Source organism: Monodon monoceros, unplaced genomic scaffold, assembly GCF_005190385.1.
Source record: "Monodon monoceros isolate NGI ecotype Baffin Bay Population unplaced genomic scaffold, NGI_Narwhal_1 Super_Scaffold_4, whole genome shotgun sequence".
In the NCBI taxonomy this organism is placed as follows: Eukaryota; Metazoa; Chordata; class Mammalia; order Artiodactyla; family Monodontidae; genus Monodon; species Monodon monoceros.
Window position 1 is genome coordinate 57485499 of NW_021703781.1, and position 18405 is coordinate 57503903.

At 48.2% G+C, this 18405-nt stretch overlaps 1 protein-coding gene across 1 annotated transcript in view; it reads right to left on the reverse strand.

Annotated features, from left to right (window-relative positions):
• The window catches only part of SH3PXD2A (SH3 and PX domains 2A), a 232854-nt gene that overhangs the window by 179184 nt on the left and 35265 nt on the right, over nucleotides 1-18405 (reverse strand). The gene's annotated exons all lie outside the window — the stretch shown is intronic.

Below are 18405 nucleotides of genomic sequence, written 5' to 3' on the forward strand. Positions count from 1 at the left end.
ACACACACACACACACACACACACACACACACACACACACACACACCTAGAAGGGTATTCAATAAAATGCTAAGGATGATTATCTTAGGAGGGTAGGGTTACAAGTGGTTTTAATTTTCTTCTTCTTGTTTATGTGTATTTTATACAATGAACATAAATTTGGAGTTGTTTAAAAATTTAAGTAGCTTATTTCCACTGGTTCTCAAACTTTACGGTGAATGAGATTCTGCAAAGGGCCTTCGAAAATTGCACATGTCAGGACCCCACCCTCTGAAATTCTGCATAAGTAGACCTGGGTTTTAGAGGATCAGGCATCTACATTTTATTCTTTTTAACAATTTTTATAGAGCAGTTTTATTTTCATAGAAAAACTGAGCAGAAGGTACAGAGGTTTCCTATATATCCCCACCCCCACACATGCACAGCCTCTCCCATTACTAACATCCCTCACCAGAGTGGTACATTTGTTGAAATTGGGCATCTATGTTTTAAAAAACCCATTCCAGGTCATTCTTCCACAGTTGAGCCTCAGAACACACTCTGAACCCACTTCAGGAGACTGTAAGCATTTCAGAGATGTGTCGTTCATCCCAGTATCCCTAAGTCTTAGCTCTGCGTCTGGCACTGAGTGGGTGCTCGGAAACCATTCTGCTCCATTGAACAACCAAACTGACCCTCTGGATGAGAGGTAGATTTACAGGAGAGAAATTAGCACATGGAAGAATTGGAAACTTTTCTGAAATGAAGGCATTTCAGGACCCCATTCCCAATGTCACCCCAGTTCCCAGTGCTCAATCAGGCTCTGGAATACTGCCTCAGGCCACTCTGGAAGGCTCACCTAGCCCAGGAGGTGGGTGGGACTCAAAACTGGAGAAGGAGAGAAAGTCCCAGGCCCACACAATCTGTCCTATTTTTCCCACCATTTCTGTCCCTCTTATCTGAACTCACACCGAAGACACGCCTTCCTGGGAGAGGCTTCAGTTAGAGGGAGGGTCCCCTCACACAACCTCAGGGCTACTCTGCTGAACTTCCCCACAGTGCCTGTTGTGATGTCTCCAAGCACAGCGTTAAGGGAGGGCGACCCAGGGTTAAGACGTGGGCGAGACCTCCACCTGCTTCCTCCCTCAGAGGAGAATGAGCTGCTGTAGGTCACAGCACTGGTTCCCCTGCCAGGATGCCCCGTCCACCAGAATCACCTGCAGACCTCCCTAAAAACCCATATTCCCAGGACTCTGCCTAGCGATTCTGATTCAGGAGGTCTGAGGGGACTCCATCAGAGAGAAGAACAAAGTGGCCAGAGAGGTCAGGGTCACAGCCACTGTGAGAAGGCGGGAACATTAGCAAAGAGAAGGAGCATTTGGAAACCTTGGCATCAGATTGGCTGACTTCACCACATGCCTGGAGCAGGGCTCTCTTGGTCTGCTCGGGCTGCTAAAACATAATTCCATAGATGGGTGGCTTAGACAACAACATTTATTTCCCACAGTCATGGAAGCTGGAAGTCCCAGATCAAGGTTCCTGGTAGAACCTTCCTCCTGGCTTGCAGATGGCTGACTTCTGTTGTGTCTTCACATGCTGAAGACAGAGTGAGCTCTAGTCCCTCCCTCTTCTCATAAGGGCACTAATCCCATCATTGGGGCTCCATCCTTGTGACCTCACCTGAACCTAATTACTTCCCAAAGGCCCCACCACAGACACCATCATACTGGGGACCTGGGCTTCAACATGTGGATTTGAGGGGAGGGGAGGGGGAAGGCACGAACATTTACTTCATAGCAAGGGTTCTGCACACAGGAGTGTGAGGCTTTATGTTTGGCTGCTCAGTTAACAGCCAAAGAAATGAGCTCTGAATCTAGTCCCTTCTCCCCTCCAATCTCTAAGTCACAGAGTCAGCCTTGTGCCGTGTGGAGTGTTTGTTCTGAAACACACCCAAGGAGAGCGCCGTAAAGCAAAGCAAATACAGCTGAGTGTTGCCACCCTGAAATGGGGTATTTATGATATGACATGTTTTATGTGATCCCAATTAAGAAAGACCATAAAGTGAAAAGGCCATCCCTACCCTCACAAGCCCAAAATAAACTGACATAAATAAATATATAGGGATATGCTTTGCTTTATATCATATATAAACATATAACTCACACAATAAATTGTAGAAACCATTTAGGTAATGGTTACTATGTGCCAGCAGTGTAAAGCTCTCATATGCATTAGCTCGTTTAATCTTCAGCCCAAGAGGTAGCTACCATTGTGATCCCCATTTTGCACAAGACGAAGTTGAGGTTCAGAGAAGCCAAATAACTTGCCCAAGGTCACACAGCTAGGAAAATACAGAGCAAAGGATTGAACCTAGGTCCAACTGAGTCTAATCCCTATGCTCTTAACCACACTGGACTGTCTCCCTATATGTAAATTCAGGAGTGGGGATATTTAATCAAACTACTTGATGAGGACTGAATGGCATTTTTTAAAATAAAGTTTTGGGTAATCAGAAAAGTCTGTACAACCCTTGAGGAACATGGGGGAGGAAGGCTAATTCTGAGAGCCTGAGACCAAGAAGAGATAGAACTTGGCCCAGACAGAGGTCAATGGTTAAGAATGCTACAAAACCAGACAGACACAGAGGAAACTCTCATACACAACTGGCTTCACCGACTGTGGCAGGATGCTCTGGGGTTTCTCACAGAGGTTATAGCCCACCCCATCCCCCCTGCTAACCCCCAGCTCCTTGACTCCCAAATCCTGCCAGCTACATCTCCCCTCCCACCTGCATCTCCCCTTCCCACAGATGCTGTGCACGACAGGTGCTGCCTTCCTGACCTCCGCCCAGGCAGATGCACTGCAAGGAGGCCCCAAGTGACCGGGCCCTCTCGGGAGAGAGCCTGCACTCGCTCGCAGGCCATTAGACAGTAGTCTTTCTCCCTGGCCAACCAAGTGGGACCCAGAGGAAGGGCTTAACTGGGGCTTAACATGACCCGTGCTCCATCCTCCCTAGTAATTAGGGGCTTCCCTTCACCTCCCAGGGAGAATTAATCACAGGCTCACTGCCTCTGGCAGCTGGGAGGCCTCTCCTTTTGCAGAGGAGGAACCTAGGACTGAGGATGGCAATTTGCCAAGGAAAAGGCACAGAGCCTGGAGTCAGCCACTCCCGGGTTTCACTCTTAGGACCTTCCTTATCATCGGCTGTGAGACCTCAGCCCAGCCTCTCAGACCCTCAGGCTCTTCCTCTATTCTATGGGCACAGCCTTCAGGGCTACAGGGCCTGATCCACTACGTTGGTTTCATTGCAGGTGTGCTCACCCCGTTGGTGGTGGAGCTGGGACAGGAACCCAGATCTCCTAATTCCTAGTCTAGGACTAATGAACACATGACCAGCGTGCACCTGCCCTAGAAAAGTCCTTCCTTGACTATTGAAAACAGTTGAAGAGTCACAGGGCATTGTCACTATCTAACACTTGACCTGAACCCACAAGGAAGACAGGCCTCTGGTGACTTACATGTAGGGGTGGGGGGGTGGGGAAATGAGCCTCCGCCCCCTGGTTCTCCCAAACCTCTGTGATTTGCCAGAGCCTCCCAGCCCCACCCCCAGCCTACCCTCCTGGAAAAACAGTGTAAAGCCTGAGTTGAGGAAAGGGTCAGAGACTTCCCCGGAGGTAAGCCCAGAGGATCTGTGGGCAACCTCCAGGCCCCTTTCCCTCATCTGGGCTGTACGCCTGTCTGCTTTCTTCCAAACCTTGACCATCCTAGACGATCACTCCAGATGAGCAAATGATACACAAAATTCCAGCCCGACTCACATTCCCCCATCCCCAAATCAGAGTTTCCCAAGCCTCCCTGAGCTGGCTGTGCTGGAGCCCCTAGCGATAAAACGCAGAGAAAGAGCAGGTGGAGGGCAAGGGGGACAGGGCAGAGGTCACTGGAGAAAGCCAGCTCTGTTTACCGGGCTACGTCAGGGCCCCAGATAAACTCTCCTCTGGCTGCAGGAGTGACCAAGATAACGTTACCCAGCAGCTGGTTCCAAGAAAGGTTTGCAATTAAACACCCTGCTTCCACACACTGTACTTGGAGTTATGTTTCCCGGGTGGAGTTTCCCTTCCTTCTGGATTTTAAAAACTCATGGATTCTATTACCCCATCTCTGGCCACTTCAGGCAGATGGCAAGCATCTAGAAATTGCATCCAGCCTCCCCCGGAGAGGAAGCCCCAGAGTCTCAAGTTCACCTACCAGTCTCACCCTCTTCCGAGGAGGGTCTCCACCACAGACACAAGTACAGAAACTCCACGACGCCTCGGTCCCGCCAGCCCACCCGTTCCAAGGCCATCTTGGGCTGCCTCCCATCTGCTCAGCTCATTAGGCCCAGAAATGTCTGAGGCTTCTGAGACTTCCAAGTCCTGCTCCTTTCAACAAGGAAGTGGCCTTGATGCAGATCAGACCCGCAGCTCAGCGCCAGAGCACTGAGAATGAAGCCCAGCCCAGTTTCCATGGAGGGAGGTCCATGATCAGACCTGGGCTGTGGCCAATTAATGACCCAAAGTTACGGCCTAATCATTCCTAGAAGGCCTGGGACCTGCCCCTGTTTAATTAGAAAGTGCCAGTAAGTACCCATTGCTCCCTGTACTGATGAAAAGTACAGTTAGAGACAAGGAGTTAGGAACCGTGGGGGAAATCCTCTATCTTTGTGGCACTGTGGCTCAGTTTACTAAGGAGGCCTTTTTCCCCTGGACCTCTGCCAGCTGCCCCTGGCCCCAGGCCAAATGGAAACAGTGACAGTCTTCCTTCACCGGCTCCCAGCAACACAGGGTGGGACCAGTTGGCTAGGACTAGGGCCATCGCATAGAGTTGTGTAAGTTGCTCACTGTCCAAAGACTGCCCGGGACAAGTAGGGGTCAAAATCTAGCCTATCCTCTGCATCTCAAACTGTGCACCCTGGCTCCAGGCTGCAGGCACACAGATAAAGGAGCACCTCCTTCTAATGCATACAGAATGGTTCTGGCCAGGACACAGCACCTTGTCCCCTGGGTAGGTTGTCAGTGCTTTCCAGGGCCCTTGAGGTTACGGTATCTTCTCAGGACCCAGCTCCTCAACTTTCCCAAATCTTCTAGATGGAGGGATGCTTAATGTTTGAGATGGACTGTTCAGAAGTCTGAACGAACGCATTCCAACAGCCGGTAAAGGGGAGTTTACATTTAGGGACATGATCGCTTCTCTGGCTTTCTACTGGAGAAGTTCATCACGTTCTTCCCCAAGAAGATGATGGCAGCCCTAAGGTACCAATAGGCTCTAACCTTCTATTCAAAGGGCCCCATGTACTAAGTCCTATCACGGGCAGGGGAGTCCCAAATTAGGCCGGGCTGATCCTCGAGATGAAGACCACCCAGCAGGGCAGAGGACCCCAGGGCTGCTGCTCCCAGAGCAAGTGGCTCCACCAAATGCTGGGCTGATGCCCCTTCTCCTCCCTGCTGGGGCCCACTGACCCCCCCACCGATAAGCAGCAGAGGCCCCGGTATCAAAGACCCATCTTGACAACACTTGGCTGCACCCAAATTGAAAGCTCCCCAGATTTCATCATCTGACCTGGGCCCACCAGCCTAGCAGGTCTGAGGCCATCTCTTGTGCTCACAGTCTGTTTTTCACAACTAGCCAGTTATTAGATCTGCCTTTGTTTTCTAATTGCTGGCTCAGAATGACCCAGCACTGGACACGTGCTGTGTCCCTGTCTATTTCACGTGGGCCACTATGTCCTCCCAGGTCTCCCCATGGGCAGCAGCTGTGTTCCCCGACCCCCTGCGGTGCCCTGGGCCTGCCAGTCCGCTGGGCACATTGAAATACGACTGGCTGGCTAATGAGTGAAAATCCATTGGGTTTAAAGAACCAAAGAGGTCGGGGAACACAGTTGCTGCTCATGGGGAGACCTGGGAGGACATAGTTGAGCTGCGGGTCTGATCTGCATCAAGGCCACTTCCTTGTTGAAAGCAGCAACACTTGGGGACTGCCCCCCACTCCAGAAGCAAATCCCCAGTGGCCAAGGGGCAGAATATAAAATACATCCGGTTCAGTGCAAAGGTCTTTGCCAACCCAAAACCCTGACAGCAAAATTAAGTTCAGTGGCCTGTGGCCACCTGGATAAAGTTTCTGAGCACCCTCGGGGTGTGGTCCTTTAAAATTCTGACATTTCCTCTGGGGTGGGTGATTGTTCTTGGGGTGGGAAGGGTAGTGACACTGCAAATTTGGGGAACAAGCAGCACTTAGAAGTCTGGACTTGGGGGGTAACCTCCACCCCAGCACACACACACACACACAGATCCACTACAGGGTTAATGACCAGGTGGTGGAGCCTTTCAGACCTCAGAGAACCCTCTTCAGGCTCGCTCTGGACCTCATGTTTATGGAGCAGTCACAGCAAATGCAGCAGAAGCAAACCTCAGAAAGGCTCTGCCAGAGACAGGGTGTGTGGCCAGCAGGAGGCTCCTCCCAGAACCACGATCCACCAATCACCTCCAAACACAGATGCCGTCACTGCAGGCCTGCGTCAAATGGTTCTCATCTGGGAAAAGAGCTTTTTTCCTTCCAGGTTCATTGAGATATAACTGACATACAACACGGTATAAATTTAAGGTGTACGGCCTAATGATTTGACTTAGATACATCACGAAATGACTGCCACAGTAAGTGTAGTGAACATCCATCATGTAATATGGATATAATATCAAAGAAATAGAAAATGTTTTTCCTTGTGATGAGAACTCTTAGGATTTACTCTTAACAACCTTCATATAAAATGTACAGCTGTGTTAATTATATTTATCATGTTGCACATTATATCACTAGTACTTATTTATCATAGAACTGGGAATTTGTACCTTTCATCCAATTCCCCCTCCACCTACCCTCCTCTGGTAACCAGAAATCTGATCTCTTTTTCTATGAGTTTGTTTGTTTATGAAGGTATAATTGACCTACAACACTACTTTACTTCCTGGTACACAATTCAGTGATTCGATATTTCTACACATTTCAAAATTATCACCACGATAAGTCTAGTTACCATCTGTCAGCATACAAAGGTATTACACAATTATTGACTATATTTACTATGCTGTAATTTCATACCTGTGATTCATTTATTTTGCAGCTGAAAGTTTGTACTTCTTAATCTCTCTCACCTATTTTTCTCCTCCCCCCATCCCTTCCCCTCTGGCAACCACCTGTTTGTTTTCTGTATCTATGACTCTGTTTCTGTTGTTTGTTCATTGTTTTGTTTTTTAGATTCCACATATAAGTGAAATCATACAGTATTTGTCTTTCTCCATCTTATTTCACTTAGCATAATACCCACTAGGTCCATCCATGTTGTCACAAATGGTAAGATTTCATTTTCATCCTCTTTATGGCTGAGTAAATACTGGGTTGGCCAAAGGGTTCGTTCGCGTTTTTCCATAACATCATACGGAAACCCAATATATATTACATTAATTTACATTATATATTTATTTATATTATATTTATATATTTTTTCATTCTCTTTATGGCTGAGTAACATTCTATTTTATATGTGTGTGTGTGTGTGTGTGTGTGTATTTATATATAAAACATATTCTTTTTTTTTTTTTTCCGGTACGCGGGCCTCTCACTGCTGTGGCCTCTCCCGTTGCGGAGCACAGGCTCCAGGCGCGCAGGGTCAGTGGCCATGGCTCACGGGCCCAGCCGCTCCGCGGCATGTGGGATCTTCCTGGACCGGGGCACGAACCCGTGTCCCCTACATCGGCAGGTGGACTCTCAACCACTGTGCCACCAGGGAAGCCCTAAAACATATTCTTTATCTAGTCATCTGTTGATAGGCACTTAGGTTGCTTCCCTGTCTTGGCTATTGTAAATAATGCTGCAGTGAACATAAGGGTGCGTGTATCTTTTCTAATTACTGTTTTCGTTTTCTTCAGATAAATACCCAGAAGTGGAATTGCTGGATCATATGGTAGCTCTATTTTTAATTTTTTGAGGAAGCTCCACACTGCTTTCCAAAGTGACTGCACCAATTTACCTCCCCATCAACGATGCATGAGGTGTTCCTGTTTCTCCACATCCTCGCCAACACTTATTTGTTGTCTTTTTGATAATAGCCATTCTGACAGGTGTGAAGTGATACCTCATTGTGGTTTTGATTTGCATTTGGAAAAAGGGCTTTTAAGGGGATTTGGAGGAGGGGATACTCAGCAGGCTCTTAAACTGTATCAAACACCTTCAAGAGTGTTTGGTCGGTACTCATCACATTCAGTGCCTGCCATCGTTTGCATGAATCATGGGCCTCGATTGTTTATTTAATTTTGAAGGCAATGCATAGGCAAGAGGGTTTGGAGGAAGCGTCCATATTGCTGGTGCCTCCATTTATTCCTCTGCAAGATGGGGATAACAGTGGTTACTTCACTTTGGGGCTGTTGTGAGGATTTGTGATCTAACCCTGTATCTCCCCATTAGAACACAAGCTCCCTGAAGGCAGATTATGGCATCCTAACGCCCAGCAAGACACTTTACACCTAAGACGCACTCATTTAATGTCCCCTAAGTGAGGGAAGGAACGAAGTAACCAGCTAATGTCGAGTGAGTGCTTGCCTGGTGCCTGGTTTTGTGCCACTCTAAAGATGAGGCAAAGTCCCCGACCTCCAGGCCCTTACAGCTCAGCTGTGGCAGCCAGACTCACACTGACAAACCAAGTAGGGAAACAGTATAAGATGGAGTGATGGGATGCCAAAAAGTGAGGCTCAGGAAGGACCACAGGCAGCATTGGCATCATGGAGGAGGAAGACGGCTTTGAAAGCATTTGGTGGATTTAAGTTTTAGCTTCAACATTTCTCTGCTGTGTGGGCTTGGGCATGTGTCTTAGCCTTTCTGAGTCAGGGTCTCCTTAGCTGCAAAGTGTGGTTATAAAGGGATCTTCCCGTTAAATGTGATGAAGCACATGGGGGCACCCAGCACAGGGCCTGGCACATGGTTAGCGCCCAGTGAACCTTTGCTATTTAGATACTCAGGAAGAGGGAGGGGGTGAACTGACTTCTTTCCATTTGTCCTGAGACTTGGATCATGACACCAGGAATAGGAGTAGGAGGGGAGCAGGATATGAGAAACAGGGACACAGATGGGCAGGGTAACACACACACACACACACACACACACACACATCCCACTACTAATAACAAGCCTGGCCTGGGAAAGTAGAAGAGCAAAAATAACTGTGCTGCCCAGGGCTGGGAAAACAATGGCCATCCTCAGGAGCACCCAGCTGAAAGGATGGACGGGCTGTAGCAAGCCCCTCGGGGTCGGAGGCTTTTTTTCTTCTTTTTTTTTTCATGTTTCTTGGACAGGAAATGAGTGTGCAAAGTAGGAGCTCCCAGGATTTACAAACCCTATGTGGACCTTAAAAAAGATTCAGATGTCGAAGCTCTGCCCTTAGTCACCAGAACTAGGACAGAAACAGCAGGAAGAGCCAGTTTTCTACAAACCTTTTTCTTAAATGCAGGAACTAGTGGTTTCATTAGGAACAAAAATAATAGCCACGTCTGTTTATTGATCACTTATTGCATTCCAGGCCTTGCTAAGCACTTTATCCAGATGATCTCACTTAATCCTTACATTGATTCTGTGAGGAAAGTGTTGTTATTGTCTCCAGTTGACAAATGAAGAGACCTCAAGAAATAACTGATCTACCTGAGGTCCCATGGCAGGTGATGGAGCTCAGGTTCAAATGCAGTGTTGACTGCCGTAGCCTGACCACTTCGTCCTCTGATAACTACACCAGACTGCCTGGAGCCAGGCAGAGGCCCTGCCACAAGGATTTGCTCTGTCAGGTGGCTGCTCCACGTGTAGGTGACCCATCAGTCAGTACTGAGGCCACCCTGAGGCAGGGGGTAAGGAGCCCTCTATGGGGACCAGCACTCTATTTTGCACAGTTTAGAATCAATCTGATTGGCTAGGGACTTCCTTGGCGGTCCAGTGGTTAAGATTCCGCCCTTCCACTGCAGGGGGCATGGGTTCGATCCCTGGTGGGGGAACTAAGATCCCGCATGCCTCTTGGTGTGGCAAAAAAAAAAAAAAAAAAATCCGATTGACTACATGAAAAGTTGTTACTCTCTCTGAGCCTCCACTCCCCATCTATAAAATGGGGGTGGTAACACCTGCTTCACTGTGAAGATTAATGAGAACACAAGCAAAGCACAACCACGGAGCCTGGGACACTGTAGCTGCTCAATAAACGTCACCTCTCTTCCCCACCATACCCTTCAAAGTGCCTAGCACAGTCTTCTGAGCTCTTGGAGTTTTAGCCTCTTCCCTAGAAGTTTCTGGAGACACCAATTAGCCCAGAGTCAAGAAAGGAAGGCATTGTGGTTTCTAGGGCTCTGGGTGTGGTCCCCACTGCTCGCTCTCTAGAGTACCTGAGGGCATGTAATTGAACCTTTGTACCTCCCTCCCTCCAGCCCTGCCACCTCCCTCTGTTCCCAAGTCAGCTTATCAGAGAAAATGTGTCTGACCACCTTGAATCAGCAGGTGCTCTAATGGAGAGGCCCAGCAATTGGTGGGCATGGATGTCTTGGGTAATGCCCAGGAGCCCAGAGAGGGTGGCAGAGTGTCCAGGCTAGAGGAAGGAGGCTCTCCCTACTGTGGAAATTGAGAAAAACTCTAGATGCATGTTGACATTCAGGAGCTAGAGTCCTGGAAACCTTAAACAAACGTATCCTCTCCCAAACCACAGAAAGGATCACGCTCCTGGGCTTCCATGGGGCTTGGACGCAGCCCAGAGGATCTAGGAAAGGGTTGGAAAGAAGGATTCTAGCCCCACACACTCCCAAATCAATGACTGACCCAGGCCTGCTGACCTGGACACACACATCCTGTGACCATGCCCCGTTCCCCCGTCACACCCTGGGGAGCAAGGCAAAGGTTAACACACACAGCTTGATTTCCTCTTCCTGGGAAACACAGCAGGCAGGCAAGGCCAGAGGCCAGCGGCCTCCTTCACACACAGCCTGCAGGGGAAGTGACCCCACCTTTTCCTCCCCGCCATCTGACACACTCACACCTTCCTCTCTGCTGTGCTCAGCAAAGCTCGACTTTTGACACAAGGAGAATTGCTGTCACTAGGAATTTTGTTGCACGGGGCAGACTGGAACAATCTTTTTGGAGAGCACTTTGGCAATATCTGCCCCAGACCAGCATTCCCTTTGACTTGGCAATTTTACCTCTAAGAATGTATCCACCCAAGTGTGTGGATGTGTGTGTCTGTGTGTGTGTGCGTGTGTGTGTTTATATACATAAAGATGTTCATGCAGTGCTGTTTGGAACAGCAAAAAATGAGGAATGTTGACTGTCTATCGATTTAAAAAATGGTCAAATAAATTATGATTCTACACCTGTTAAAGATAAGGGGACTCTTTCTGTGTCATTAAGGGAAAATGTTCACAGTATATCGAGAAAAGAATAAAACAGATTACAAAACAGTATGTATACAATACAGTTAGATTTCGGGGGAGGTGTGTATGGAGGTTTGTGCATGAGCACATACATGTACATTTTACATATCTGGAAAATGTAACAAACTGATAATCGTGGTTACTTGGGTTAAGGAGAAATCGAAGTTTCACTTTATACATTTCTCAATTATTTTATTTCTTTTGACTGTTTGGCTTTCAGAATTTATTTTATTAAACATTTTTTATTTCTTTAATGTTGTATCTATTTTATTTATTTACTTTTGGCTGCGTTGGGTCTTCATTGCTGTGCGCGGGCTTTCTCTAGTTGCGGTGAGCGGGGGCTACTCTTTGTTGTGGTGCGCGAGCTTCTCATTGCGGTGGCTTCTCTTGCTGCGGAGCACGGGCTCTAGGTGCGCAGGCTTCAGTAGTTGTGGCACACGGCCTTAGTTGCTCCACGGCATGTAGGATCTTCCCAGACCAGGGCTTGAACCCGTGTCCCCTGCATTGGCTTAACCACTGAGCCACCACGGAAGCCCTGGCTTTCAAAATTTTATATAAGATTTCCATCTTACAAAACAATTGTGTTCTTTTAGCCTGTCCTTTGGCTAGCGCCAGCTCCTAGATATTCTGCCAACATCCAATATGTCTTCATTCTTGGGTAGGTAGGGGATTTCAAGTTCAATGTTGAGCTCTTGAAGCCAAGGTCTGCAACACTGTCTACATATACCATCACCTGGAGTGCTTTAAAAATACTGTCTGCTGGGACTTCCCTGGTGGCGCAGTGGTTAAGAATCTGCCTGCCAATGCCGGGGACGGAGGTTCAAGCCTTGGTCCGGGAAGATCCCACATGCCGCGGAGGAACTAAGCCCATGTGCTGCAACTACTGAGCCTGTGCTCTAGAGCCCGCGTAACTACTGAAACCTGTTTACCTAGAGCCCACGCACTGCAACAAAGAGTAGCCCCTGCTTGCAGCAACTAGAGAGAAAGCCTGCTCGCAGCAACGAAGACCCAACGCAGACAAAAATAGATAAATAAATTTACATGTAAAAAAAATACTGCCTGCCAACCCTATGTATACCATTTAAATTAGAATCCAGGAAGTTGGGGTGGACATTGGTAGTTTTCAGAGCTCCCAGGTAAGTCTACAGGTGTTACAGGTTGAGAACCACTCAAGGTGGACCAATACCAAAAAGACCACTGGACTAGCTGAAAAAAATACTCTTTAAGTAGAAAGCAGTATTATAGTGTAACTTGTGCTAGTAAGAGTCAGCTCTGCCTTCAAGAGGTCCAGTTAGGGAGTTTGTATTCAGTGCTTTTTCTCAAAATTCTGCCTCCAGTTTTGGAATTCACCAGCTCAAATGGGGAAAAGAAAACAAGGAGACGGGGGTTCACTTGTTGTGAGCTGTGGCTGTGTCTTCACTTTCTTCGGCAGCCTGTGGCTGTCCCCACCTCCATGGGGCCTATATCAGTGACCCAGGGGTCAGAGTCCAGCCCTTTTCACCTCCAGGAGGAAGAGCGGAAAGAATTAGAGGTGCCGAACCCAGAGAAGGCATTTAAGAGACACACAACAGCTGGTTTCAAATATTTAAAGGACTATCAGTATGGGAGGGTCAGCTCCAGTTGTACCCAAAGGAAGGTGGTGGACAGTGAATGTAAATGATGGAAAAGCAGGTCTTGCCCAAAGTCAGGAAGAACTTGTCAACCAGAGCTGCCCAAGGATGGAAGGGGCTGTCCTGTGACGTAATGGGACCATCAGGGCAGGAGATGAGTGACCACCTGTCTGCTGTGATATTGCTGGGAAACCCATTTCCACTCAGCCCTCTAACTTCCAACTCCAGGAGGCCAGAAACACTTAGAAAGTTAGCAAAATACACTGGGAATACAGCTCCTTTACCAAAAAGTCTTCCACTCACAAAAAATCATCCTGAGAACCAGCTGAGTGTCAGGCTCTGCACTAGGTGCTGGACACACCAGCAGTGAGCCAGACAGTCTGTCTTCATGGAGCATCAGACACACATATAATTGTTTCTGATGGTCCAATAAAATGGAGTGCAGTGACCAAAACTAACTGCAGGGGAGGTGGCTAGTTCAGACAGATGGTCAGGTAAGACTTCTCTCCGGAGAAAATGTTTGAGCTGAGATCTAAATGCAAAGAGCAAAGTACTACTCACCAGCTGGGGAGGTGGGTGGGAGCTCAGTTTGACTCAGTCCAAAATTGGAAAGGAGCCCTACTTCACATCATATACAAAAATTAACCCAAAATGGATCAAATACCTCAATGTGAGTGATAAAACTATAAAAGCCTTAGAAGAAAACATAGGTGCAAATCTTTATGACCTTGGACTAGTCAATGGTTTCTAAGATATGACAGTAAAATTACAGCAATAAAAAAAAAGAAATAGATAAATTGGACTTCATCAAGATTAAATACTTTTGTGCTTCAAAAGACACCAGCAAGAAAGTGAAAAGACAGTCTACAGAATGGGAGAAAATATTTGCAATCCATGTATATGATAAGAGACTTGTATCTAGAATATATAAAGAACTCTTTTAACTCTAAAAGACAAATAACACAACTTAAAAATGGGCAAAGGATCCAAACAGACTTTTCTCCAAAGAAGATATACAAATGGCCAATAAGCACAAGAAGAGATGCTCAACAGCGTTAGCCATCAGGGAAGTGCAAATCAAAACTATAATGAAGTACCATTTCACATCCACTAGGATGGCTATAATCAAACAGACAGACAATAGTAAGTGTTGACAAGGATGTAGAGAAATTAAAACCTCCATACATTGCTGGTGGGAATGTAAAATAGTGCAGCTGCTTTGGAAAACAGTCTGGCAGTTCCTCAAATGGTTAAACGTAGAGTTACCATATGACCCAGCAGTTATATTCCAAAGTATCTACCCAAGAGAAATGAAAACTCACGTCCACACCAAAACTTCTATGTGAATGTTCACAGCAGCATTGTATTACAAAATATTATATATATATATATATATATATATATATATAACATAATAACCCAAAAGTGGAAACAACCCAAATGTTCTACAACTAATGAATGGATAAACAAAATGATGTAATTTTGTTCCCCTTTTCCAAAACTCTTAAGGGCACCCCGTAGCTACAGCGTCCACTTCAGCACCAGAGACCCAGATTGCCAATTTCATGTGGCCATTCCCCGAACCTGTTCCCAGATCTGCCCTCAACAGGGTCACAAACTCCTTGAAAGCAAGTGTTTTATCCTGACTTCCCTTGTTTTCCCTATAATACCTGAGGATGTGATGTGTGCTATAATAGCCACACGATGAAATATTATTCAATAATAAAAAGGAATAAAGTACCAATATATGCTACAACATGGATGAACCTTGAAAACGTCACGCTAAGTGAAAGAAGCCAGACACAAAAGACCACATATTATATTATTCCATTTATACGAAATTCCCAGAATAGACAAATCTATAGAGACAGAACGAGATTAGTGGTTGCTGAGGGCTGGGGGCGGCAACACTGGGGGAAATGGGGAGCAACTGCTAATGGGGTTACTTTTGGGGATGGTGAAAATGTTCTGAAGTTGACTGTGGTGACGGTTACCCATTATCTGGGAATATACTGAAAACCACTGAATTGTATGCTTTAAATGGGTAAACTGTATGGTATGCAAATTATATCTCAATAAAGCAGTTTTGAAAATATTTGAAGGGAAAAGATGTCACTCTCAGTTAAGAAGATCTTGCCAGAAAAGGCTCCATCTCTCTAACCTTTCAGCCTGTCTAATTTCTCCAAGGTTCAATCAAGACCCACCAATCTCCTAGAAGCCTCCCTGGACTGCCTCAGCCCTGGTGCTCCCTCTGCCCCTTCATCTGGTACACAGCAGGCTTGTGTAGGTAGGGGTCATGTCACATCCATTAGTCTTGGAGGAAACGAATCCTGGGCCTCTGTGACCCCCATGGTGCAGATCACCAACCCTGGCACATAGTAGGTATACCTGGCTGATTAAGGAGAAAGCCTAGTTTAAAATGCACCTGGTTTCCCAGGCTCAGCAAGAAGAGACCGAGTTCTCTTCCAATGATGACTAGAAGACCCAAAGCCGGAAACATCCTCCTCTCCTTGCCTGGAGAGTTCACTGGCCCCAGCAGAGCCTGGCGTGCAGTAAAACTTTCCCAGTCAAGCAGCAAAACTGGGAACGCCATCAGCTCCTGTTTGGCTTCCAGAATAAGGAAACTGCACTTAAACTCCGACGCTGGAAGCGCCCACAGAGAGTAATTGCAGAACTAGGTGAATCCGCTCACCTTCTCTAGAAACGTGTTTCTCTGTTTGCTCACGGTCCTGACCCCGGAGTTTGGCCCAGCCTCCTTTCATCTGATCCCACCCAGCCCTTGCCCCCCTCCAGGCCTCATAGCCTCTCTGCCCACAGTCTTCTCCCCCTTTTCCAAAACTCTTAAGGGCACCCCGTAGCTACAGCGTCCACTTCAGCACCAGAGACCCAGATTGCCAATTTCATATGTGGCCATTCCCCGAACCTGTTCCCAGATCTGCCCTCAACAGGGTCACAAACTCCTTGAAAGCAAGTGTTTTATCCTGACTTCCCTTGTTTTCCCTATAATACCTGAGGATATTGGGCACGTGGTAGATCCTCAATAAAGACGTCGTTTCTGTCTGATAAAATTCTGTTCAGTCCTGTAAGGAAGTATCAAGTGCTTACTGTGTGCTAAGCTCCTCACTAGACACTGGCAACCCAAAGTCAAATAAAATATCGTCCTGGCCCCAGAAAGCTCCCAGACTGTGAGAAAGAGCGGCACTAATGGCTAATTTGCTGTGGAGGCTAGACTGAGAAATGTACATGACCCTGGGGGAACACAGAGGAGAGGCACCAAGCCAAGAGAGCTTCCTGGAGGAGGTGATCCTGAAGGTGGGGTGAAGGGTGAAAGATGAAGAAGGTAAGCTGAGCAAAGAGGTGAGGGCAAGGGCGGTGGTGGCAGAAGGGAATCTTAAGCAGAAGAAAGGGCACAGACCAAAGCTGGGAGGGGTGGTGTACCATGGCCTGAGCTGGGTAGAGAACCAGGAACAGGTGGGGTGGCTGCAGCCTGAAGTCCAAGGCAGTGAGTGGCAGGAGATGAGTGAAGAGTCCCTGGCTCTGAGGCTGGAGGGAAAGATGGGGGCAGGAGAGCAGTGGAAGGGAGGAAGGCAGAGAAACAGAGGGCAAGCTGAAGTGTTTTTTGGGTGAGAAACTTGGAATGGTTTGGGGATTGGAGAAGGACGGAAGGACAGGTGTGGGGAGATCTAAGGAGCGAGGGAGGAAGAGATGAGGATGGAGGAGCCCCGGAGGAGCAGAGGGGTCCCTGAGCCAGGGGCAGGGAAATGGGGTCTGGGAAGGGACACTTGGAGACTGAGAAATCCCGCCCCAAAGCTTCTGGGAGCCCAGATGGACCACAGTCAGGATGACATGGAATGACTGGGACAGAACTCAGAGTTGGGAGCGGGTAGACCCCAGGTCCCGGCAGTGCACGGGGTGCTTTGCTGCTCACTGGTGGACAGTGCAAAGAATGACTGACACCTAGAGACTGTCAATGGAGAGAAAGCATAAGCAGCTTTGCAAAAGGAGAGGGACAAAGCAGTCGAAGTCAGAGGCTTTGTTTTATGTTCTCTTAGCTCCCAGGCTCCAGATCTGACAGCAAACCTTATAAACCTCCCCTCCCTCCCCCAAACTTGGCTCAGAAGACAGAGCCATTTGGGATGAGGGAAGGGGGTACCAGGTCACGTCTTTTGGGCCCCGACCCGCTTTCCCCTGCCTCTGCAAGCTGCGTGGCCAGAGGAGACCCCTGCTCTGCCACAGCCAACTGCAGGACGTCATTTGCTGCCTGGGCCCCTCGGGGAGGAGGTGGAGAGGCCTGCCAAGCCGGCTGGAGAAGAGCCACGCACGCGGCCAGGGGAGACTGCCAGAGGCTGCATCTGGCTCGGCTTCCCGCACCGATTCCCATCTGGCCGAGGCATGGAGGTGAGACGAGAAACACACAGCCGGCCTCCTCCCCCAGTGCCCCCAAAGTCACGTCATCCAGGCATTCCCTCCGGGAGGGCTGCCCCCTCCCTGTGACCTCAGCCTGTTTCACTTGGCCAGAGCCCACCCCCGGAGAGCAGGCCCCCCACCCCAACACCCTAGCTCACACCCAGGCCCATGCAGGGAAAGGCGTGAGCTATAGATTCCAGCCCTCCCAGGCCACACACCAAAGCCCCGAATAAGGGCCCACCCCTCCCAGCCCTGTCTTCCGAGATGCCAGCTGGGCTGCAGAGGGGGGCCGGGGGGCTGGGACGCTCGGCCAGAACACTGCGGGCTTGTCCTCTTCCAACCTCTACGTGGAATCTCCCTCCAGCTTTAACCGAGGGTGGGTCAGGCTGGCAAGAAAAGACAGGCAAGTCCAATGGGTGGTGTCCAACAGCTTCCAGTACTAAATCCTAGCTTTGCCTCTTGTGTGGTGTAAGAAAATTTGGTGGACAAATTATCTCATTTCTCTGAGCCTCCATTTCCTTGCCTGTAAACTGAGGGCAATAAGAGGACAGGCCTTGGACAGTTTGAGTGATGACTAAAATGTATGCAAAGTGCTTAGCACGTGCCTGGCCCTCAGCAAACACCCAGTGTGTATGGTCGCTCTTTTATCTCCTGGCTTCCTCCAGTGGCAGTGCCAGAGAAGGCTCAGTGCCACCTGCACAACTGCCAGTGGCCAGCTCCAAATACAAGTGGTAAATCTGTTATTGTTATATTATTATTATTTTAAAAAATAAGTAAATTTATTTATTTATTTTTGGCTGCGTTGGGTCTTCGTTGCTGTGCGCAGGCTTTCTCTAGTTGTGGCTAGCGGGTGCTACTCTTTGTTGCGGTGCACGGGCTTCTCACTGTGGTGGCTTCTCTTGTTGCAGAGCACGGGCTCTAGGGCATGC